Genomic DNA, 22,577 nt, shown 5'->3' on the forward strand with positions numbered 1-22,577 from the left:
GTATAAAACTTAGTTAACATTTTATTCTGGATCATTATTTTATTTGAGTTACAATTAAAACCTTTTCATATGTGAACATGATATTACCTTAAGACGCATCTGAATCATAAATTTGAATACTTTGTCACAAGAATTGTTTATAGCAATGATTATTATAAGCTTTTAAATTAGTTTTGTAATTAAATGTCATTCTGACCGTTTCTTTGCAATATTTTGTTCATTTAAGCAGAAATATATGTGAAAAGAGGAAACACATTTCACATACGAGAAGAATTTTCTTTTGATAAAAAAAAAATTTTTTCGAACTAAATACAATTCCTTGTATCAAAATAATTAAAGAAGAAAATAATGAACTTTTTCTTTGCTTTAATAAAATTTATTTAGGATGAAAAAATCTGTTTCCTGAGTGAAACCTACAGAGGAAGCTCAGAATATTTGCTTTTCTGCGCCTCTGAATTCAAAAAGATCCTAAAATATTTTTAAATTCAGAGGAGCACCTCAAAATTCTGTAAAATATTTACACTTTTGAAAAGTTTCATCGAATACTTTTCTATCCCTTGATAGTTTTAAAATTTTGTTAAATAAAGTAAACTGTAAAAATTTTAATTCTAAGACAGCATTTGGGAGATCATATAAATGCTGTAATTTGTCATGCAAAAATAATTTGAGTCTAAAACATAAGAGATTATATAAATGATGAAATCAGTTTCAATCTACTGCGTAAAAACTTTTTTTTCTTGAAGTTGAATATTATCAAATGTCAATATCTTAGAAGGACAAAGTTGACGCCTAAAATGTAAGCTATAACGACCATATTACAGACTTAATAAGCTAATGAATCTTGTTGCGCGCGCAGCGCTTCGCGCCAAATTTAAGCGCGTCTAGGGTGCGCGGGTACGCTCTCTCGCTCTTTTTCGTGAGTTTAATGCGTAAACTTCAATCACAGTTTTTCAAATATCATAAATATTGTAGCCTTAATCGAAAACTGTGATTTAAAGTTCTAAGGAATTAGAGCCTTAAATTGTAAATGAAATTTATTTTGTTTTTAAAAAACGTTCTCAAAGCACCTACTGCTTGGACGATTACATTCTCATTACGAAACTCGCACTCCGCGCTTGATACTTTGTGTCCCTTTGAAAAACCTCATGTATCAGAAAATTTGGTAAAATTTCTAAAACTCATAAAAATTTGTTTATAAAGTTTTGGAAAAGCTCTATCTTTTTGAATTTTTGTCAAATCGAAAAACTAAACTGAGACAGTTTCCAAATATGTTTGATGCCTAGTAAAGAAATTTATTGAAATTTCCTATCTATCAGAAAAATATCTTTTTCCTATTTTTCTGCACATTTTCAAAATGTTCAAAAGTATGTAACTTTTCTAATTTTTGTTGATATTAAAAATTTTATACTTTAAGAAGTGTATCAAAGACTGACTTGAATGGACGAATTCTTCAAAAGTTAACGTGGCGACAACATTTAGGTAAACATAATACAGACAGAAATACAGACAGACATACAGATAGACTTATAAACAGAGAGGCTCTCATGAATGTGAATGTTAATTTTTTGCATAAATAATTATTAAGTTATTGATTTGAAAGGTTTAAAATGTGTAAATAAAGTATAATCCTCGAGGGAGTTGAAATTGGAAAGAAAAAATCTCGCGCAGCAGAAATGACGCGTCGAGTGTTTAAGACGGCAGTCAACATGTAACAAAGCGTAATTGCCTGAAGCAGAGACAAAGGAAACCAAGATGGTGATTTCTTCCAAGCGATACTCTTCAACTGCTACAGTCGAGATGAACTTACTTTTTCATAATAATGCCGCAAATTTTGGTGAATTTAAGCCTACATAAATTCAGCAATTTTTAATAATCAAGTTTATTGAATTTGCCCTACTCTGCCCCTCTCTGGACGTACTTTTTGGACAAAGCTGTTTAGCGAGAACAATTTTTCGGCAGTTATACAATCTGGTTCCTTAATAATAACCTTATTTACAATTTATGGTATACAAAAAATGTTTATAAATTTTTAAAAAATATATCATCCTCTATTTCTTGTTGCAGAAGTAAGCTCACAGTCCAATTCTTTGCCTGATGATGACCCGGATTCTAGTATTTCTCGTTCGGAACAGTTTGCTTCTTCTACTGAGCGGCGCTCTTCTAGAAGGTCACTTGCTTCAGCCAGACGTCAGTCCTCTCCCGCATCTCCTCCTTCTCCTGACCCCTCTCTTCGTAACAGGTCTAAGTCTCCACGTGCCTGGCAAACTTGCGAGTATTCTCGCATTCTTGGATATAGACTTGATGAGCTTGAATTTCGTCGGCTTATTCCCCAGAAAAATCCGAACCGAAAATTTCAACATCGAAAATACGTTTTCCCTCCCGATAAACCAATCCGATTGAGAGACAGAAATCATCTTTCCTTCATGCCAACCGAAGCACAATTTGTTTTGTCAACGTCCAATGGTGACGCCTTTGCAATATTGTATAAAAATGCAAAGGGAAAACCACTTTTTCGTGGAATATATAATTTGGAGTCTAACCGGGTGAAAATAAACATAAGGAGTGGCGCGATTGCCGAATTGACCGTTGACGAAAGCGCGGAATCCCCGATAAGCCATAAAATCCCAATCAGAAAGTGGTTTACTGTGTATCATGTATAAAGCAGATAGTTTAAATCTTTTAATATTTCGTTTTTTACCGGAAATTGCATAAATTCATATACACCAAACTCTTACTTTTAGTTAAGTATCGGGGGTTCCCTTCAAATGGCCTTGGACTAGTTTTGATGGAATCGAAATATTAGCAGTGACGGCCGCCTGTCTCGTTTCTAATTGTAATATATATATAAAATATCGCAACCGCTTTCGCTCTACTCCCCTGAGAAAGTGGGAACTGTCAGTTCTAGGAAGGCTGGGAACGGGGTGACTGAACGCGAGAGTTCGGTTTCATTAAAGAAATGCAAATTTTTGTTATTTTATAATGCAACTTAAAGTATTTAATATGACAGCGTAGCGTACATTTGCATTGCGTAGCCTTTGTCTTTGAATTTTTAGATTTATAAAAATTTAAATTTTGCAGTCTAATGGCTGAATAAGAGCCGGGAATTTAATTCCTTTTTTGAATCCGTCAACCTGCTTTTTTGAAACTCTGATATAGTATACATATATTTCGGGCTAAAAAATAAAATAATTTTGATAGCGCTTTTTTCAAAACTGTTTTTTAAATATACAATTTGGTTTACAAGGCTATTACAAAATTAAATTTCTGGATCTAAAATTTTCTAAAACATTTTGGATTGGAAAATTTGGTTTTGTTCATTAAAAATTTCTTTTATGTTAACATAAAACAAGATCCAAAAATATTATCTAATTTCAAGAATCTTTTGATTAAAGTTGATTAAGACTCGCCATGGCTTAGATTTTATATATCAAAATATGCCGAAAAAATGGATGATTTTGAAAAACATTTGATTGTGCAGGTTTGAAGCCACTTTAGAGAAAAGTCTTATCATTTAAAATAATATTTCGAAAAGGTTTTTTTAAGAAGTTTGAAGGTACTCAATTTAAATGCGTTAAAAATGTTACATTTTCCACATTAAGTCGAACGCTATTGCATTCAATGTATGTTTTATTCATTTGTGTACCTTGGACCTGGTTTTATTATTTCTACATAGAAAAATAAAATAAAAATCTTATTATTTATCATTATTTTATGTGAGTTACCTTTAAAACGCTTTTCAGTTATCAAATTTACGTAATTATGACCTCCAATTATAAAATTCTGACATAGTATGCATATATTTCGGGGAGAAAATAAAATAATTTTAATAGCGCTCTTTTCAAATTCTTTTTCTTAAAATACGATTTGGTTTTAAAGGCTATTACAAAATTATATTTATGCAGGTTTGAAGCAACTTTAGGAAAAAGTCTTATGATTTAAAATAATATTTCAAAAAGGTTTTCAAGAAGTTTGAAGGAATTGCAGGATTTTGAAAAATTCGAAAAAACTTTCGAAGTCAATGACTTAAAAGAATCTTTATGGGAATTGAGAAAATAGATATAAATTTCGGAGCTGATTATCGTGCCAAAAAATTGGGTCCCTTAAAAACAAATTATTTACAAAGTTTTAAGAAAATATTATCATTTAAGACTAATTGAAAGAAACAAATTTATTGTATATATAAAAAACAAGTTAAAATCTTTATAAAAATAATTAATTCACAAGGTTTTTTGTAATTGGATTTTTGATCACTGCACCTCTTTAGCAATTTCTTCATAGTTATTGAGCTTTAATAAATAATGGTCATTTTTTTAAGTTGAGCATTCGAAAAAAAATCTTTTTTTTTCTAATTTTCAAAATTCTTGAATAATATTGAAGTTAATTTATCTGTTTGAAAAAGACAGCAAACATTTAATAATTCTGTTAGCGTTTTTAAAAATGTACTGAAAGTAATATTTAAAAAAAAAAATAATTTCAAGAAAACATTGGTTAGGATAAATATTCTCATTAATTTTAAAATCTTTGTATTAACACCATGTTTTTTTTATTGATACAGCATCATCAATAATATTAATTTGAATCTCATAATTATATAAATTATACTTTTCTTAGGATTTTAATTTTTTACGCGACAACTACCTTAACATACTTGGAAAAATTTGTGATGAGTTTTCATTTACGTAATATTTTAAATAAGGGAAGAAGGTTAAAGTATCATTCTTTATGCCAAGTGTACAGAAAAAAGCATCACGCTGGAGCGGGGGGAGGGGTGTTTAATGTTCCTGAAAAATGTATAACGTATTTTGTGAATGATCCCTTATAAAAAACTTGTTGAATAAGAATGCTCGTTTTCTGTATGCACATTTTTGGTCTAAAAAATTTAAGTTTCGTATTAAATGCTTTACTTTTCTGAAAGAAAATTCGCTTTTGAAGGTATCAATACGCGGTTATTGAATAATTCATAATATCCCGTTTCATAACTTTATTGGAGAAGCAGTTTCGATTGGAGAAAGCAAATAAGTCAAAAGTTTATTATTTGTTTGTCAAGATGTGAAGTCAACTGAATTTGGAAGACTTATCAAGAATTTAATTTCTTTAATAAAGAAAAGTATCCCAATACCAAGTTTCAATAAAATTATATTGGTGTTTTGTAAACAATCAACTATGTTTAATTCTTATTCATGTATTCGTTTATGCTAGTTTCTAAAGTCCTTTTTCTTTCACCTGCATAAGATGCAGGACATTGCTTACAAGAAAATTTGTAAACTAGATTCGTTTCATTCCACTTTTTAAAATATCTTTACGGAATTTTATTACAAAACTTGAACTTATATTTATTTTAGGAATCGTAGCAACATTATAACTATTTAATATGTTGGGCAATTTTGTGAAATTATTGGAAAAAGTAAGACAAACCTTAAGTTGATTTACATTTGGAAGAATCTGATTATAATAATAATATTGCTCTGTGTCAACAAAATTGTACACAATATTTTTTTTCTGTTGGATAGGATAATTAGAACAAAATTTCATAAGTCTACCAGCTCACATTGGCTTTTTTTAGAACCAATCATGGATAAGAAATTAACACTATTATTTTGCTTTAATTAAAAATAAAATTGTAAATTTTTGTTGCAAGAACGTTGTAAGAACGTTGTAATTTTCAGAGTGATTACAATGTGTAAAATATTATTAAATATAATATATTATTAAAAATAACCTATAAAATAAATCAATAAAAATATATAGAACAGAGGATTTCAGGGCCTACAATGTTTCAAATCTCGTCCTGCGTATCCTAAGTCAAACATTGATTTTCAACAATTAAAAAACAATTTTTCGGCGAAATAGTTTTCATTTGAAAAAATTGATTTTTAACCAAAAAGAACACGTTTTGAGAGAAAAAATTAATGTTTCACTAACAAAGATTAAAGTTTTTTATTTTAGAAACGAATTTTAAGCTAAAACAAGAAACTTACAACGAAAAATGGACTAGTTAAAGTTTTGAATGAAAGTGGAATAGAACTGTATTGAAATGTTTAAATTCTTTGTAACCATTTTTTAATATACGAAAATACTTTAAAATTACTGTAATCTTTAACAACATTGTGGAATCTTTGAAATATTTGTGAAATCTTTGATGAAAATAAAATCTTCAGTCTCATGACATTTTTTGTGGTCTTTTTAAAGCGCATGCCCCATATGTTGTGAAAAAAATGTGTTTGAAGTTTGTTTAAATTCTACCCCTTACATTTCTTAATTCAGGTAAAAAAATACACCAATAATTTTGCTTTGATTTTCAAGAATGTTTTAGAGCTTCTGATGGCCTGGGCGAACAAACAAATTTTCTAATCAATCCTTAATACTCGTAGTCAATTTTATAAATAAATGGCCTGCGTATTTTCAATATCACACCAATATATGTAATACGATTTCAAAAAGCTTAACTTCACGAAACCAGATGTAAAAAGTACGCTAATATGATACGTTGCTCCTACTATTCTACTTCCATTACAATTCACTGGCGGCGGAAGGACATGAAAAATTGTAGAACTAGTTGGTGTGACTTCACAAAATTATCGCTGCAGTTGGAGTGACAGCCATAATTACTCTGTTGTGACAAAAACCACTGGATTTTTTATTTGAAGGGTCACGCGAACGAAGAGAGCCTCATAGTAATATTTTGACTCCAAGGAATTTAGAGAGTATTTTTTCACAAATCCTTATCTCATCAGTCACTTGACTTATGGCGTGGCTTTTGATACTGTAGCATCCTTAGATAATAATATAATATAAGTTCACGGCATCTTCCACAGAAATATGGTGGATCACTCGTTATCGTATGAGCTAACGTTTTCTTTCCTCATGCCACCTCGACAGAATACGGAAACAGAGAGTTTGATATAATCGGGTCAGAATGGTGATATTTTAATTTCAGCATACCTTCGCCACCACCGCCTAAATGCGTATGGATATGGATAAAAGAATATCCATAAACAGGCTCTCCTGGCTGATTTTGAAATAATCCCTATAACCTGCTCTCCGTGTGAGTTACGAAGATGTCCTAAAAGCCAGTCGGAGACATCGTACGACCTCCCCGTCTAATTAGTCTTATTTCTGCATGCGTCTCTCGGTATGGGCGAAACTTTTATTTCCCTAGCTGCTCGTGGAAGCTTAAATGGACCACGCAGCTGACCCAGCGGCCAAAGTTTGACTACATAAGACTGTAGTCGAGACAAGCCCGTGGAAAGGTGCGTCATAAGGTGGGCGCAGTTGAATTGTTCCGAAAGATAATAAAGCCTACGTCGTGTCGCTGCTCGAGCTATGTTAAAGAGAGCTGATGGTCATAAATACAGATCTTGAAGGACTAGGAAGACTAGTCATAAGATTGGATTACTTTCCATATGACAGCGATACCGATCAACAAGTGGAGGGACGTAAACTATTGGAATACTGTGAGGTAAGGTGTCTTCCTTTTCTGCTGAGGTGCGATAAAAATTCCCACCACACTTTTTGGGTCAGCACGGACCTCAACTGAAGAGGTAACGAAATCAAGAAGTGGAGATTCTCAGATAAATCCACTTTCTCAGATCACTCACAGATAGAGTTGGAGATGTAATCCACTGTACCCACGGGCCCTAAATCGGCCAGAAATCCAAAGGAAATAATTGTCGACCTGCAAGATTCCTAAAGGCTTGGGAGAAAAGAGCAGAGGCGGCTAGACTTGATAAGCTGCTTTATCGATATCCAGAAGCTGCTCTGGGCACACTGAAATTGCCCGGTTAGGGATACTTAGAGTCTGACGGGCATACGCTGGTTCACCTGATTAAGGCACATTTCCTGGGTTTTACAAAGTTAGGAGAAAAGGGGACAGCTCCTCCAAGGCAAGAAAAGTCAACTACGGCCCAACTGATTTCAAAGAAGCGGCTAGGCAACGAGATTATTACCCCAGCCAGGGTCAGGTAGGTCCTGCAGTCCTTAGTCCTTACAAGACTCCTGGTCCGGATAATTTATCTTCTTACAGAGGGCTGGCGAGATCATCACAGGGCCGATTGTCAGACTTGCTAGGGCTATTCTAACGCTAAGTTATGTTCCGATTAGTTCCATTAGCATTACATCTTTCCTATTAAAAACAGTAGAAATATTCGTAGACAGATATATCCGCGATAATGTCTCGTCAAGGAGGCCACTTCACAAGCAACAACTCGCCTACAGGACTGGTCCCTCGACTGAGATGGCACTAAGCACAGAAGTTAACCTAATCAAAGGACAACTGAAGCAGGACGGCCTCGAGATTGAAACCTTTATGGATATCGAAGGAGCCTTTAACTAAACATCTGGATAGGTATCCAAGGCGGCTATGATCGTACACGGTGTGCCTATTGCAGTCGTGGAATAAACTTGCCTACAGGTAATATTGGCCTACGGATACCTAACTACGTCTGGATTCGCTCTAAAGGGAAAAGCTAGGGCTTGGAACCGGATACATTTATGTGGATCTGCGCAGCAGTCTGGCGACTTAGATCAACCTATTCGGCGGTGGTCTTGTGGAGCAGGGTCGAACTGTCTACTATGAAGTCTTGACTGAAAGCGATTAGGGGACTGTTTCTAAAAGGCGTCACTGGTGCCTTAAAGTCTACGCCCACGGTAGCTCTGTGGGCACTGATATGTTACACCCTTCATCATCAAGGCTGTGGCTGCTAAGGCAGCCTAAAGATTGAATATGGTAAACGATAGTAATATCTCAACAGTAGTGCGGATACCAATCGACATTGCAAGGAGGCCGACAATGGACATGCTCAGGTACAAAATTTTCACTCGTCGCTACGACTTCAACAAGAAGTGCCGAGTTAGCCTATCCACTTGAGAGAAATGGTTTAACGGTGAGGCACACCTGCCCAGCGATTAAGACAACTGGTTTACAGATGGCTTCAGGAACATGGAGAATGCAGGTACCGATGTGTATCACAGAGGTAATTAAATGGGCTTCACAATGACTATGTGGTCCTATGCCATAGTTCTACAATCAGAGATTATGGCCATGCTCCAGTGCGCCTTTAAGGCAAAGGAGGGTGGCAGTAAAAAAACATTTGTACCTTCTTAGATAGCAGGGCTGCTATCATGTCCTTGAATGGAACATCGATCACGTCGTTACTAGTTTCAAAGTGCTTTGAAGGCACTGAAGATATTAACAGTTGGCTAACCGAGAAACTTTAGAATGAGTGGGGTTTGGTCTCTAGCTACAGACAGGCTGAAATACTCTTGGGCTCAAAGATAAACTCTGACTTAATAAAGGAATTACTCAAGCTCGGTAGAAACAAAATCAAAGTCCTATTATAAATGTCTACAGGAGACGAAAACCTTTGATACCATAGACATACTATAGGGCTTGAAGAAAGTCCCCTTTGTTTTATGTGCGAAAAGGATGATTAGACTTCTACTCACATCCTTTGCCACTATCCTGCGATTGCGGGGAAATGTGTAATACTCACAGAAAATCGCTGCATCAATAATCCTGAAATATCAGCGAACAGCCTAGCTGCGGTCCTTTCCCTATGGAATGGTCTATAGGGTCACGTCTAAGGCTTATAAGGAAACGAAACGGGATCACCCAAGCGTCAGGGGTTGTTGCGTTCTCAACTCAGCACAATAATAATAATATTATTATTAATAATAATAATAATAACAGACGTGGTCGACCGGTGCCGATTATGTGGAGATACCAACGAGTCCATCGAGCACGTTATTGATGGTTATCGCGTAATGGCTCAGAGAGAATATACGCACAGACATAATGATGTAGCAGGCATTATTCATTAACAACTTGCCCTAAACCTAAGTCTTCTAAAAGAATGGATACCCTTTTATAGATAAATTCCAATGCCCGTTTTAGAAAGTAAAGATTATATCTTATATTGGGATGTTACTATCCAAAGGGATCATTACATCCGGGCCAGTCGACCTGACATCGTGATGCGAGAAAAAAGGTGTAAGAATTTACATCATTGACATTGCGAAAAACCCGTGGAGTGACAGATGGGAGCTCCAAGAAATCATCCAGAGGTGCATGTTGTCACCTCCAACGCTCGTGGTCGCTCGTAATTGTATACCTACAACATCATCGCGGGAGGTTTCAAGCATCGTATTAAATTATTTAAATTTACTTAAAACATTCTAATCTCATCAGTCACTTGACTTAGTCCGTGGCTATGACGTATAACCGGGTTTACGCGAGTAAAAGTTGTTTTAAACATGGTTTGTTTTACACTTAGATGTATAAAAAAGCCAATTGCTAGAAAACATAAAAGTTTTGAGTTAAAACTATAATAATTTCAACAATTTTACAACAAAAAATAAATAAATTTTAACCCAAATAATAGATTTTCAAACCAGAAAGGTTAATTCTGTACTAAATAAAAAATCCATTTTTAACGCAATACATGTATTGTGAAGTAAACGCGTGATTTAAAATTGTGTCGCGGTTTCTTGCGTACGTTTGAAACTAATATGGAGGTAAAAGAAATGTAATTTCGAATTTTCTGTTTGGAGATTTCTGAGAAATGTTGGGATTTATTTTGACGTCGCCATAGGCATAATATTGATAATTAACTATGAGAGACTTAATGTCATTTTCGAAGTTGCGATAAAATAACATCTGAATTTCATTCACCTGGTAATCGATGTGGTAAAGTGAAAATTTATTACAAGGTTAGAAAAACCCTTAATCTCAGGGAGCTTTCATTTCAGGATTAATTGATTTAGTTGGATTTTGCATGAAAATTTTATTGACATCTTAGCTACACTCAATTTTCAGTATCAGTCGCATTCTCTCATTTTCATCGCAATGTGATTCGCAGACTTTTTTTTTAATGCTAAGTTTGAAAAATCTCTTTTTTTTCGTCTATTATATGATGTTGGTTATCATTTTGTAGAATAAATTTTAATGGTTCTACATTTGTATGTATCATTATTGTAGCAGTTGCTTATTTGGTGTTCAAAATACCAAAATACCATTTCAAATAAGAGAATTTTCTTTTAGTAAAAAAACTAATTTTTCAAACGAAATGCAATTCTTTGCTTCCAATTAATTTTATTTATATCAGTAAACATTTTCTTTGACCAAGAATAAATTAATCTCTGGATTTGAAAACATTTCAAAATCTATTTAAATTCAGAGAAGCATCTTAAAATTCTAGAAATTCTTTAAAATTCTTAAAACTTTCTTTGCACACGTTGCTGTTTCTTGATATATGTATTTTGAATTCCTACTTTAGAGCCCATGAAATGTCCTCAATTCCTGTAACATCTGCCTATGTTGAACAGTCGTTCACTTAAACCTTCAGATTTAGAGAATGATAATATTTTTAATAATTATTATTCAAGTCGCAATAAGTCGCGAAAATCTGCGATGGTGATTGAGATTCGAGGTTTATGAACTTTGCTATTGTTTTAAGACAAGTTTTTTTGTTGTGTAATTACTGAAATATTATCGTCCCTCTAGATCTCCAGATTTTTAACAAATTAAATAGGACGTTATATTAGAAGTCTTATAAATTTTGTACGTAAAACTTAGATGTCTCCAAAATGTAAGAGATGATATGTATGACATATGTTGAAATTGAATATGAAACGACTTTTTTTCTTGAAGCTGAATTCTATCAAATGTAAATATCTTAGAAGAAACTTGACGCCTTAAATATGATATATAGCGGCTATAGTATATATTTTATGAGCTGAATACGCAGTCAAGTATTCACTAACTTCGAGGGGGATCAAGTCATTTCTGGTAAATTAAACGATAAATATAATAAATGAGGGATGAGTAGGTCTGATACGCAATAAAAGGAGGTAGTGGAGATGGCTGGAAGGATAGATTTGACCTCGTGAATACAGGAACAACCACGAGATTTATGAGACTTTTGCATGCGAGTTTATATACTGATGCGTCGGCTGGACAGTGTGCTACAGACCTCACTGGGGCACGAAGAAAAGGTTAGAACGTTGCCTAGCTAGACAAGAAAATGCTCAGGTAAGAAATCAATGCATATGGCATCGGATACCAGATAGTCATATATAGGGCCGGAACATTGAAGCCAGAAAGGGGCAAAATATCCGCAAACGATGGATAACATAATCAGAGTTCTGTTTCCTGAACATGAAATGGAGGCCATACTGAGTATCAGGTTAGCGAGAGATGTTCGGTGCAGTATCTACACTGGGAAATACAAAGGTGCCTGACACAGATGGAAGCCCAAATGAGGTTATCAAAATCATAGCCAAGGAAAATCCGTACCTCCTATTGAACATGTTCCATGCATGTATAGGTGCTGGGATATTAAGTATCATGTGAAAGATTCAGCGAATTGTGCTGCTTGATAAGGGAAAGGGGCCTCCTATAACCCCATTATCTTACCTTCCACTGTGTATGCTTGACATAGCAGGGAAAATATAAAAGAAGCTTATTCAAACACGTTTGCGACGAACAATAGAGGCAGCTGGAGGTCTGGCCGAGGGTCAACATGAATTTCCTACAAAGAGATCTACTGTAGGTTTGCGGTTCCGCAATACCTGTTAAGAATCATGAAAGAGTACTCGAGAAACAGACAGCTGATTTTCGACAGAATAGTAGGTCCTAAAAGCAAGGAGGACATCGCTGGGGTGGCACAAGGATCTGATTTTGTAATTATTTTTGGGCTTATTTTAAGAAAACTCGAAGTTTTGAAGTAGTGTCTAGGATAGGATAGGACAGATAAAGCTTCGAAATATATATAGAAAAAAATCTAGAAAAGTGTAAAGGCTTTATTTATTTAAAATGATATTACAGAATATTAGAAAAAATTCAACCTTAAAAAGCTCGGAAGGAATTGAACAATATTTTATAATGTTTGAGAAACCTTTTCAAGTTTTAAAATATATTTTTAATCTTTTAAAAATACTTAATATTCGCGAATATCTTTTAAATTTACATAAGGTCATCCGAACAATTTGAAAATACAAAAAGAATTGCCTCCAAATGTTCCAGATGCTTTTTTGATAATGTGGGAAATGTTTTAAAATTATTATTAATATTTGCTTAAAGTTCATTTCTCAAAATCGTCAGCATATTTTCAACAATTTCTTCAAATCTGTGCAAGTCCTAACTTCATTTTAATAATTGAAAAGCTTCTAAATATCTCTTGATATTAATCAGATTTTTTTATAATTTTTTCTTTGAAATTTTGGAAAATCACTTGAAATGTTTTGAAATATTTTTTTTCTCAGAATTCATTGCTGAAAATGATAAACAATTTCAACTTTGAGAAAATCGCATTCACAACAAAATAGTTCAATCTTTAACGTTACCAACATGCGAACGGAGGGTGAATCATAATTGTCATAACTGCAAAGGCGGTTTTGTCAATTGCAAAAATATTCGTCTATAATTAAATTAATCGTTTGATATATTTTTTTTTATTCAACCAAAAATATATGCGAACAGAAAAAAATAATTTGAAATAAGAGAAGAATTTTCTTTTGACCACAAAACTATTTCTTCAAAATACATACAATTCCTTGCAACAAAACAATTTTATTTTTGTTAATAAATGATTTGTCTTGTAAGAATTAGTTGTCTCTAAAATATAAGGGATTATATAAATAGAGATATCAGTTTTAACCTAGTGCGCAACAACATTGTTTCTTGAAGCTAAATATTACCAAATGCAAATAACTTAGAAGAACAAACTTGACGCCTTGAATGTAAGAGATAACGGATATATAGTACAAATTGTATAAGCTAATGAAAAGTACAATATTCACTTGTTTCATTTATTATAACATTATTTTTTAAGATATGAATCAGTTTGTCATTTAATAAGAAAAAATGCAGTTTGTCCGTACTCTATTCTTATCCTTGGCCATTATCCTCAATTCAGTTGGTAAGCATACTGATATATGGTAATATGTCCATCTTGTGATAAATTTTCGTGAACATATGGTACACATATGGTACCCTCCTAACTGCGCAATAGAGTTCAAACGGGACTCATAATAAACTTAAGGTACTACATACCTGTTTAAATTATTTTTATTGATACGGATCATTCCAGAATAAATATTGTGATCGATTTTGTAATATATTCTTTAAAATTGAAATGCAATTCTTCATCACAAATCATCCGTCAATAACCGCAAATCTATCCATAACTTGCGAACAGTTCTAAAGTGAGTCTAATAATAACAAACACAAATATTAAAATTGAAAATACTGTAAAACTGTTCTATATCGCGGCGCGACGTCAATTCTCGGAAGGGCTATAGAAGGGAGGACTATTGAAAAGTGCGACTGTACTTAAACAAGTTATCTTCGCAAAACTCTAGATTATTTTCCCAAAGCACATTTAATGTAATATTTCTAAAGTATCTTTATTCAAAGCAGCCATTAAATTTACAAGTCGCAAATAATTAAACCAGCTTTCTAATTATCCAATATGCATTACAAAAATATTCAAAACTAAAAATAATCACATCAGAAAACTGAACAAGACTATAATAAATATAATTATCCCCACTATGATAATTAGCAGCTAGAAAATACTACGAACGGAATTTAGCTTAGGATTTCGATTAAAAAATTCTGCCATTAATTAAAAATAAAATGATGGTCCTATCTCAAAAACTAATGATATTACTGGATTTTTGTCAGAAAACAAACGCTTGTCACTGAGAAATCTCAGATTGCTGCGCTAAAAATCTTAGGAGAACTCTTTGAGGAACTGTCAGAAATTTTGGAAATCTTTCGCCAAACGTGGAGCATTCAAAATACAGCATTCATTCCTTGGAAGATCTGGGTAGTCTCAGCGATCTCAAAGAAATTTTAGCACTCTCTATGCGAGTTCGATTGAGACTGCCACATTCATAGTTTCAAAATTTCCAGATTTCTCAGTTAGTAGCCCCTCACTCGGAAATATATTGAGGCGTTACTGGACTTAGGGAAACAAACTTTTTTTATTTGCATTGTTATAAAACAATTCCTTTAACAAATGTTAAGGGAATTCGAATCGTTCAAAGAATTCTATAATCGGCAAGGTTAAATGAAAATCCAAATGTATCTTCTTGTGGAATTTGCTAACGTACTTAAAATTGTCTTCGGACTGATATTTTTATTCTTAATAGTTACAAAGTAATTTAAAATGCAGTTATTTTTGAAAAGAATTCTAATCATATCCTCGTTTTTAAGAGAGGACTATTAGTTTGTTTTGATGGTACAAGTTTCACATCTATATGGATATCAAAAGATGAGGCCGTCAAACTGACCTTATTGTATTTGGAGAACCCCATCTCAGCTACTTTAACCAAAACCATAAAAAATGAAATTTAAAAAATAATACTATTCGCATTCTGAAGATACTGGATGTGATTTTTGGGAGCTGCTAAATATAATTTTTGATTGGAGGATATAACTTGATGCATTTGATAACTTCTGTGACTATTTTTGATCTTAAAATTTAGTGGATGTTTCAAGTGGAAAATGTAATAGTTGAATTCTCAACCGAAACCAGAACCTTACTGAATGTGCTAACAAAGAGACGAATAAAGAAACCGCGTGTCCAAAATAAAAACATCGTATATTTCAAAGAAGGAGATATTTTAAATAATTGTCATATTAGAAAACATGTGCACTTATTCCCGAATAAAAAACATTCAAGGGGGAAGTTTCTATTTCTCAAAATTTGTTCAACTCCTCTCGGTCCTGAAGATATACAGATTGTTGAGTAAGAGCATGTACAGAGTTACTCGCAGTTGATAAGTGATACGAACGTAAGCCTTTTCTTAATAAGTAGAGAGAACCTCTACCAGAGGAGGACGATCTGTTTCACGTGCTTATTTGTCACTTTCTCTATTAAACCACGATCTTGGAAGTCGTCGATGTTTTTAGACTCTTTGAAAAGTTGCACCCACTTCGCGACGAAAGTTTTTGGCTCTTCAATGTACTTTTCTGTCGTAGAATATGTCATTTTTGGCCGTTTTAAATGCGTGCAGAGGAACACTTCCCCATGAAGCACCTTACGGTTGTGGCACTCAATCCGGTTCTCGATTAGCATTAACAATTTATAGGCAGTTAGAAAATTCGGCCCTTTCATGACAACCATTATTTGTAACTAATGGTATACCAACAAACGATTCTTTACTTTGTAATTAGATATAATACTCTATTTCTTGTTACAGATTTAAGTTCACAGTCCCAGTGTTCTTCTGATGATGACGCTGATCCTAGTTCTTCTTGTTCGGTACATGTTACTTCTTCTCCTGAGAGACGCTCTTCTAGAAGGACGCTTGCTTCTGCCAGACATCAATCTTCTACCGCGTCTCTTCGTTCTGCTGACCTACTCCTTCGTGACAGGTCCAGGTCTCCTCGCGCCTGGGAAACTTTCGAGTATTCTCGCATTCTTGGATATAGACTTGATGAGCTAAAATTTCTTCGACTTATTCCCCAGAATAATCCGAACCGAAAATTTCAACTTCGAAAATACGTTTTTCCTTCCGATAAACCAATTCGATTGAGGGACCAAAGTCGTCTTTACCCCATCCCAACCGAAGCACAATTTGTATTGTCAACATCCAATGGTGACGCCCTTGCATTATTGTATAAAAAACCAAACGGACACACGTATTTTCGTGGCATATATAATTTGGAATCCAATCGGGTTAAAATAAATATAAGGAGTGGTGCGATTAATGAATTGACCGCCGAAGAAAGCGCAGAATCTCCAATAAGCCAAAAGATCCCAATCAGAAAGTGGTTCAATGTGTACCATGTATAAGCCAGATACTTTTAATCGTTCAATATTTTATTTTTTTAACCGAAAATTGCCTAAAATAATAAATTTTTTTAAATTCACATATTAATATATTCATTATTAAATTTAGAGTAGTGAATATCAAAGCGCAGCTTATTTTTCTTTATTGTTTATCTATAAATCTTTGCATTGTTTTATTTATAACAACTTAAATTTTGCGTTTAAATTGCCAAGCAAGACCTAGGGATTTTGTTCCTTGCTAGAAACCGTCACCCTGCTTTTTGTAAGCTTTTTTTCTCTTTACGAATAAATTCTTGCCAGTTATCTTACTCTTTACGCTAAAATTAAATGTCTTGAAAATGGATTTTATTACTTTTTGTACCTCAAACTGGATCTGATTATTCTTAAATAGAAAAATAAAGTAAAAATCTTATTTTTTATGATTATATTATGTTGGTTACCTTTAATCCCTTTTCATATATTAACACTGCGTGAATATGATATGTAATGGCTGTTTCTGTCCGCTTATCTATTAAAAAGATTTTGAGGGAAATTAAAAAATTCTGAGACAGTATGCGTATATTTCGCGCAAGAAAATAAAATAATCTTGGGAGCGCCTATTTCAAAACTAAAAAGTTGGTGTAGATACAAAGAACTAAATTTTTAATAAGAAACATTTCACTCATAAATTTTCGAAAACTTAATATAAATTCAAAACAGTTCTACACATTTTTTCCTAAAATAATAACTTTAAATTTAATAAGAATTATATACGTTTTGTTTCAATAAGTTAATACAAAAATATATTGCTGGAGTTAAAATGGTTAAGAAAATTGGTTTTAATAAATTTTGTTTGTTTGTTAAAAGATACTTTTATAGTAACAGAAAAAAATATCCAATAAACATCAGCCAATTTCAAGAATCTTTTGATTAAAGTTGGTTCAGGCTCACCGTGGCTCAGGTTTTAAGTAAAAAAAATATCTTGCCAATATCAAAATGTGTCAAAAATCAAAATAGAAGATTTTGAGAATTTATTTATTGCACAGGATTTTAGCAACTTGAGAAAAAATTCAAAAGATTTGAAATAACATTTTTAAAGGGTTTTGCAAAATCCTGAAGGAATTGTAGAATTTTAAATATTACGAAAAAATTGGTAAAAATCTGAAAAATTGTAAAAAAAAGCTTAAAACTTAGGGAGAATAATTAATTCGCAATGCTTTTTGTAATTTAATTTTTTTCACTGTCTCTCTGACAATTTATCGAAAATTATTGAGCTTTCATAAATCGTGGGACATTTTTCAATTTAAACATTTCCAACCAATATTTTGTTTTCAATTTTCAAAATACTTGAATAATCTTGAAATAAACTTGTTTTTTTGAGAAACAAAGCCATAATTTAAAATTATTTCACTAATTTGTAAGCTTTATTATAAGCGATATGGGAAAAAAATAAAAGTAACAAATATTCTTAGGACATATATTTTTTGGAAGTTAACTTTTTGATTTAAAACAATGTTTTTTCATTAATAAAACATCACCATAAGATACTTGGAAAAATATATGATGATTTTTAAATTCCTAAAATTAATTTTATGATATTTTAAATAATTTAAAAGCATTTATAACTTACTCTGTGGAAAGTTTTCTTTTTTTTTTGTTCAAAAATAATCCGTTTTGGTATAGATAAAAAAAATTCACCTCTTTGTTAGGGAGTGAAATTATGGACAAATTTATTTTTTTTCTATTAAATATTCAGCATTTTATTTGAAAACTGAACTGCACAATAGAACATTCGTCTTTCTGGTTTGAAATGTCAACAATTTCCTAAAAAATTGAACGATTTAGTTTGGAATTAACTTTTTTGTTTTTAGTTAATATTTCTAATAGGAAATACAACTATTTGGATGAAATATAATCGGTTTGGTCAATAATAAATTATTTTTTTCGACAATTCACTTTTTTCATTTAATTTAACTGATTTAACATCTGTCTTTTGGCAGATAATTAATCATTTATGTCAGAAAAGTCATTTCTCCTTGTTTAAAATCAAAATTTTTTGTTAAAAATTCAGCCTTTGGGATTGAAAATTCAAGCATCTGCGAAAAATTTTTGCCTATTTTGATAAAACCATCTACTTTTGGCTAAAAGTTGAAAGTTTCCTCTCTTTTGGAAAGAAAAGTATTTTTTGATTGAAAATTCAACTCTTTTTTCTTTGAATTGCAGTATATTTCGACTTCAAATTTTTTAATTTTAAAGTCTTTTTAATTGACTTTTTTTATCAAAAGTCACTATATTTTCCATATTTTGAGACATTTTTTTGCTCCGTTACAATTCGGGGAGGGGGGGGGTATTAAAGTAGAGGTAAAGGGGTGCTAAGATAGCCCAAAATTGGTAACGTAGTTTATGGACGATCCCTTACCTGCAATATATTTGTTTAAAATGTCATAATTACTTTTCAATAATAATTCTTGTTTTCATTATCATAGGTCTCGAAAAAATTGGAAAACCTATTGGGGAATCAAAATTAATCAATAATCCTATCATTCGAAGAAAGCCTGAACGTAGACAACTGCGTGAATTTGTAAATATCATGTGAACCATCGTTTTTTGAAAATAACAGAGAAGTGACTCCTGCTGTGATAGATGCTGTATCACAAATAAGCAAATCATCAGACAAAAATCTCGAGTCTTTAGATATTCAGTATGTAAGATCAGTTTTAGAAAATCAATCTGAAATTATTTCTGTTCTCACTGAGGAAAAATTTGACACAAATATCTGAAGGCTTGGTTCATTTCGAAAATGGAAAACACTCGATAAAAAATACTGAACGTGGAAAAGAAAACTGTTTAATAAAACCTGACTGCCAAGATACATGCAGAAGAAAATGTTCTTCTAAGTGCGATCGAGAACATCGAGAAATCATCAATCGCGAGTATTGGTCCCTAGATAATAAGGGTAGACGCTTGGTCATTCAGAATTTGGTGGCAATGGTTGATGTGCAAAGGAAAACACATCTTACTTCACGGCGTTATCGTTCGGTGCAGTATCGGTTCAAGAATTCGAACAGCGAATTTTTTTAAGTGTGTAAAACGTTTTTCTTAGAAGCACTAGGATACAACAGAAACAACGATTTGGTAATAAGAAACTTGAGGCCAAAGGACTGTTGTATCGTTCTAAGCGTCGCAAAACTGCAACAGGAATAGACAAGAATACTATTAGGGCTTATATCGAGGCTTATAACTTAGCGGTGTCAAATTATAGAAGGAAACAGGCTTCTTACAAAAGGTAAAATATGCCAATATGCTTAAATTGAAGATCACCCATTCAAAAGTTTAAGCGATAGATTTTGAATGATTTAAATTTTTTTGGTTTTATATAATACTTTATACGTTCTAATAAACACAATGTTTAATAAAATAACTTTATTCTTTCCTTACAGATATTTGCCTTCGGACATCAGAATACAGTCAATGTACAATGACTTAACAGCAAAGTATCCGGGTATGCAGTGTTCTCTGAAACTTTTTCAAAAAATTGTTTCAGATAACCTTAATATATCTGTTGCAAAGCTAGGTAACGAAGAATGTGAACATTGTGTTGCCTATGATTTGCACAAACAAATTCCTAAGAAAATAGTCGATGACAATCAAATAAAACATCCTGCTTTAGAAGGAAGAGACAATCAAGAGATATGATGAGAATAAGAAAATCCTAAAGCAGGCGATGATGATGAATTGAATGTAGGAATTAGTTCGCAAATCGCAGATGAAGCAGGTCATGGAAAAAGATGTTCAGAATGTATCCAGTGGAAAAAGCATATGACCAGAGCAGTGGGCGAGAATGAAAAGTATTTAAAACCCAATCCAGTAATTTGGGGACACACTTTTAGGTCTGCCAATAGTTTTCACCATCAGGTGGAAAAATCCATGGAAAGAAATCACAACGTTTATGATTTTCCTAATTTCAAAGATGTTGTTCAGGCAGCCAGCTCAGGCAAAGTAAAAGTTGTCAGCATGAATCTCAGCGACTGTTCACATTGACAGGATCACTCTTCACAATATGAGTAGAAAAACATGAAGCCCAGAGAATACCTACGTGATATCGTCCTTCTTAAAGCTCAACGGAGCAATATGACCTAAGAATTTTCCACTTCTTTTGACGCACCTTTAAGGAAGTTAAATTTTATAAACTCGAAAGTCAAAAACGGAATACCGAAACCATTGGCACATGAGCAACCTCGCGGAATTTCTAAAGAGAAGAAAAAAAATATAGTTTCAGAATTATGTCTCTTACTTCCAGAAAATCGTTGTCCATATTGGAAGGAACTGCCAACTGAATATGGAGTTATTGGTCTAATAACAGATCAGAAGGACCATCACTAATTAACTATTGCAGAGTTCGTTTCGGTTTTAAGACTTATTGTTCTACTTGTATTTTCTCAATGGAAAAAGTTGTTAAATACATTAATAAAGCATACACCAAAGTTATTGAGGTTTAAGTGGTTCTAAATATTTTAAGGTTCAAAGTACTTAATGTACTTACTACGATGTGATTTACTCAGATGTTATCTTCTAAGATGAGCTTTAATATTTCTAAAAGTTATTGAGCTATTTTTTAATGTCGAAGTATCAAATGTGTCTACCACGAATTTACTTATTTTTGCATGTTAATTTCCAAGATGTGATTTAGTTTTCCTCGAAATTGTACCTTAGAAGAGTAACTGTATGGAGGATCTAAATAAAGTGGATTACAAGATGTGATAAAAAATAATTTAAAAAATAATATCATTGGTATATAATGTATTACTGCCATGATAATCCGAAATAGCACTGAACGCGTCGCCGGAACTTTCAGAACCTTCTAACTTCAGCATTTTTTTATTTCACTTTAAGAGCACTAAAGAGTAGCGTGAAGTGAAACTGCTAAAATAAATCAGTTGACCTTAGGGGAAAGCAACTTGTGAGTTCGCCTTTGACAAGAGAAAAACAAATTTTAATCACTAAAATTTATCGATATACAAATCAAAATATTTCCTCTTGGTTCAAGAATTATGATGAATTTCTTATATCTACAGCTTTTACTAGTGAAAAATATTTAAAAATTACGAAATTTATAAATAATTTTTTTCCTAATGACAATTTTTTCTTAATTGTGCAAAAACCTTTTTGTATTGAGTTATCGCACACATTATGGAAAATCTTAATACACTGGAATCAATCTGAAAATTACAACGTTCTTACAACGTTCTTACAACGTTCTTACAACAAAAATTTACAATTCTCTTTTTAATTAAAACAAAATAATATTATTCATTTCTTAGAAAGTTTAAAAATAATTAAGCAGTTACTGATCAATAATGATTATAAAGCTTTTTTCAGAAATAAAAACATAAAAGTCCGTATGAACAAAATTATATATCACTCTAACAAAAAGGTAATAAACAATATTCAGATTCTTTCATATGTAAATCAGCTTAAGGTTAGCAAAAACATGTGTATGTGTGGGTGTGTTTATGTAAATCGATATGAAACGACGCAAATTTTGTCTCTTCAGTTGACTTTACTTCGACAGATTAGATTAGCCTGCTGAAGTTGGCGAAACCATGCCAACGAAATGTCGCACATCTTGACAAACAAATAGTGAACGCTTGATTCATTTTCTTTCTCCAATCGAAACTTCTTCTCCAATAAAGTTATGAAACATGCTATTATGAATTATTCAATAATCGCGTATTGATACCTTAAAAAGAGATGTTTTACTTGATTTAATATATATTTTTTTAATTCTGTAAGAAATTC

Source organism: Belonocnema kinseyi, chromosome 2 (genome assembly GCF_010883055.1).
Source record: "Belonocnema kinseyi isolate 2016_QV_RU_SX_M_011 chromosome 2, B_treatae_v1, whole genome shotgun sequence".
Lineage (NCBI taxonomy): Eukaryota > Metazoa > Arthropoda > Insecta > Hymenoptera > Cynipidae > Belonocnema > Belonocnema kinseyi.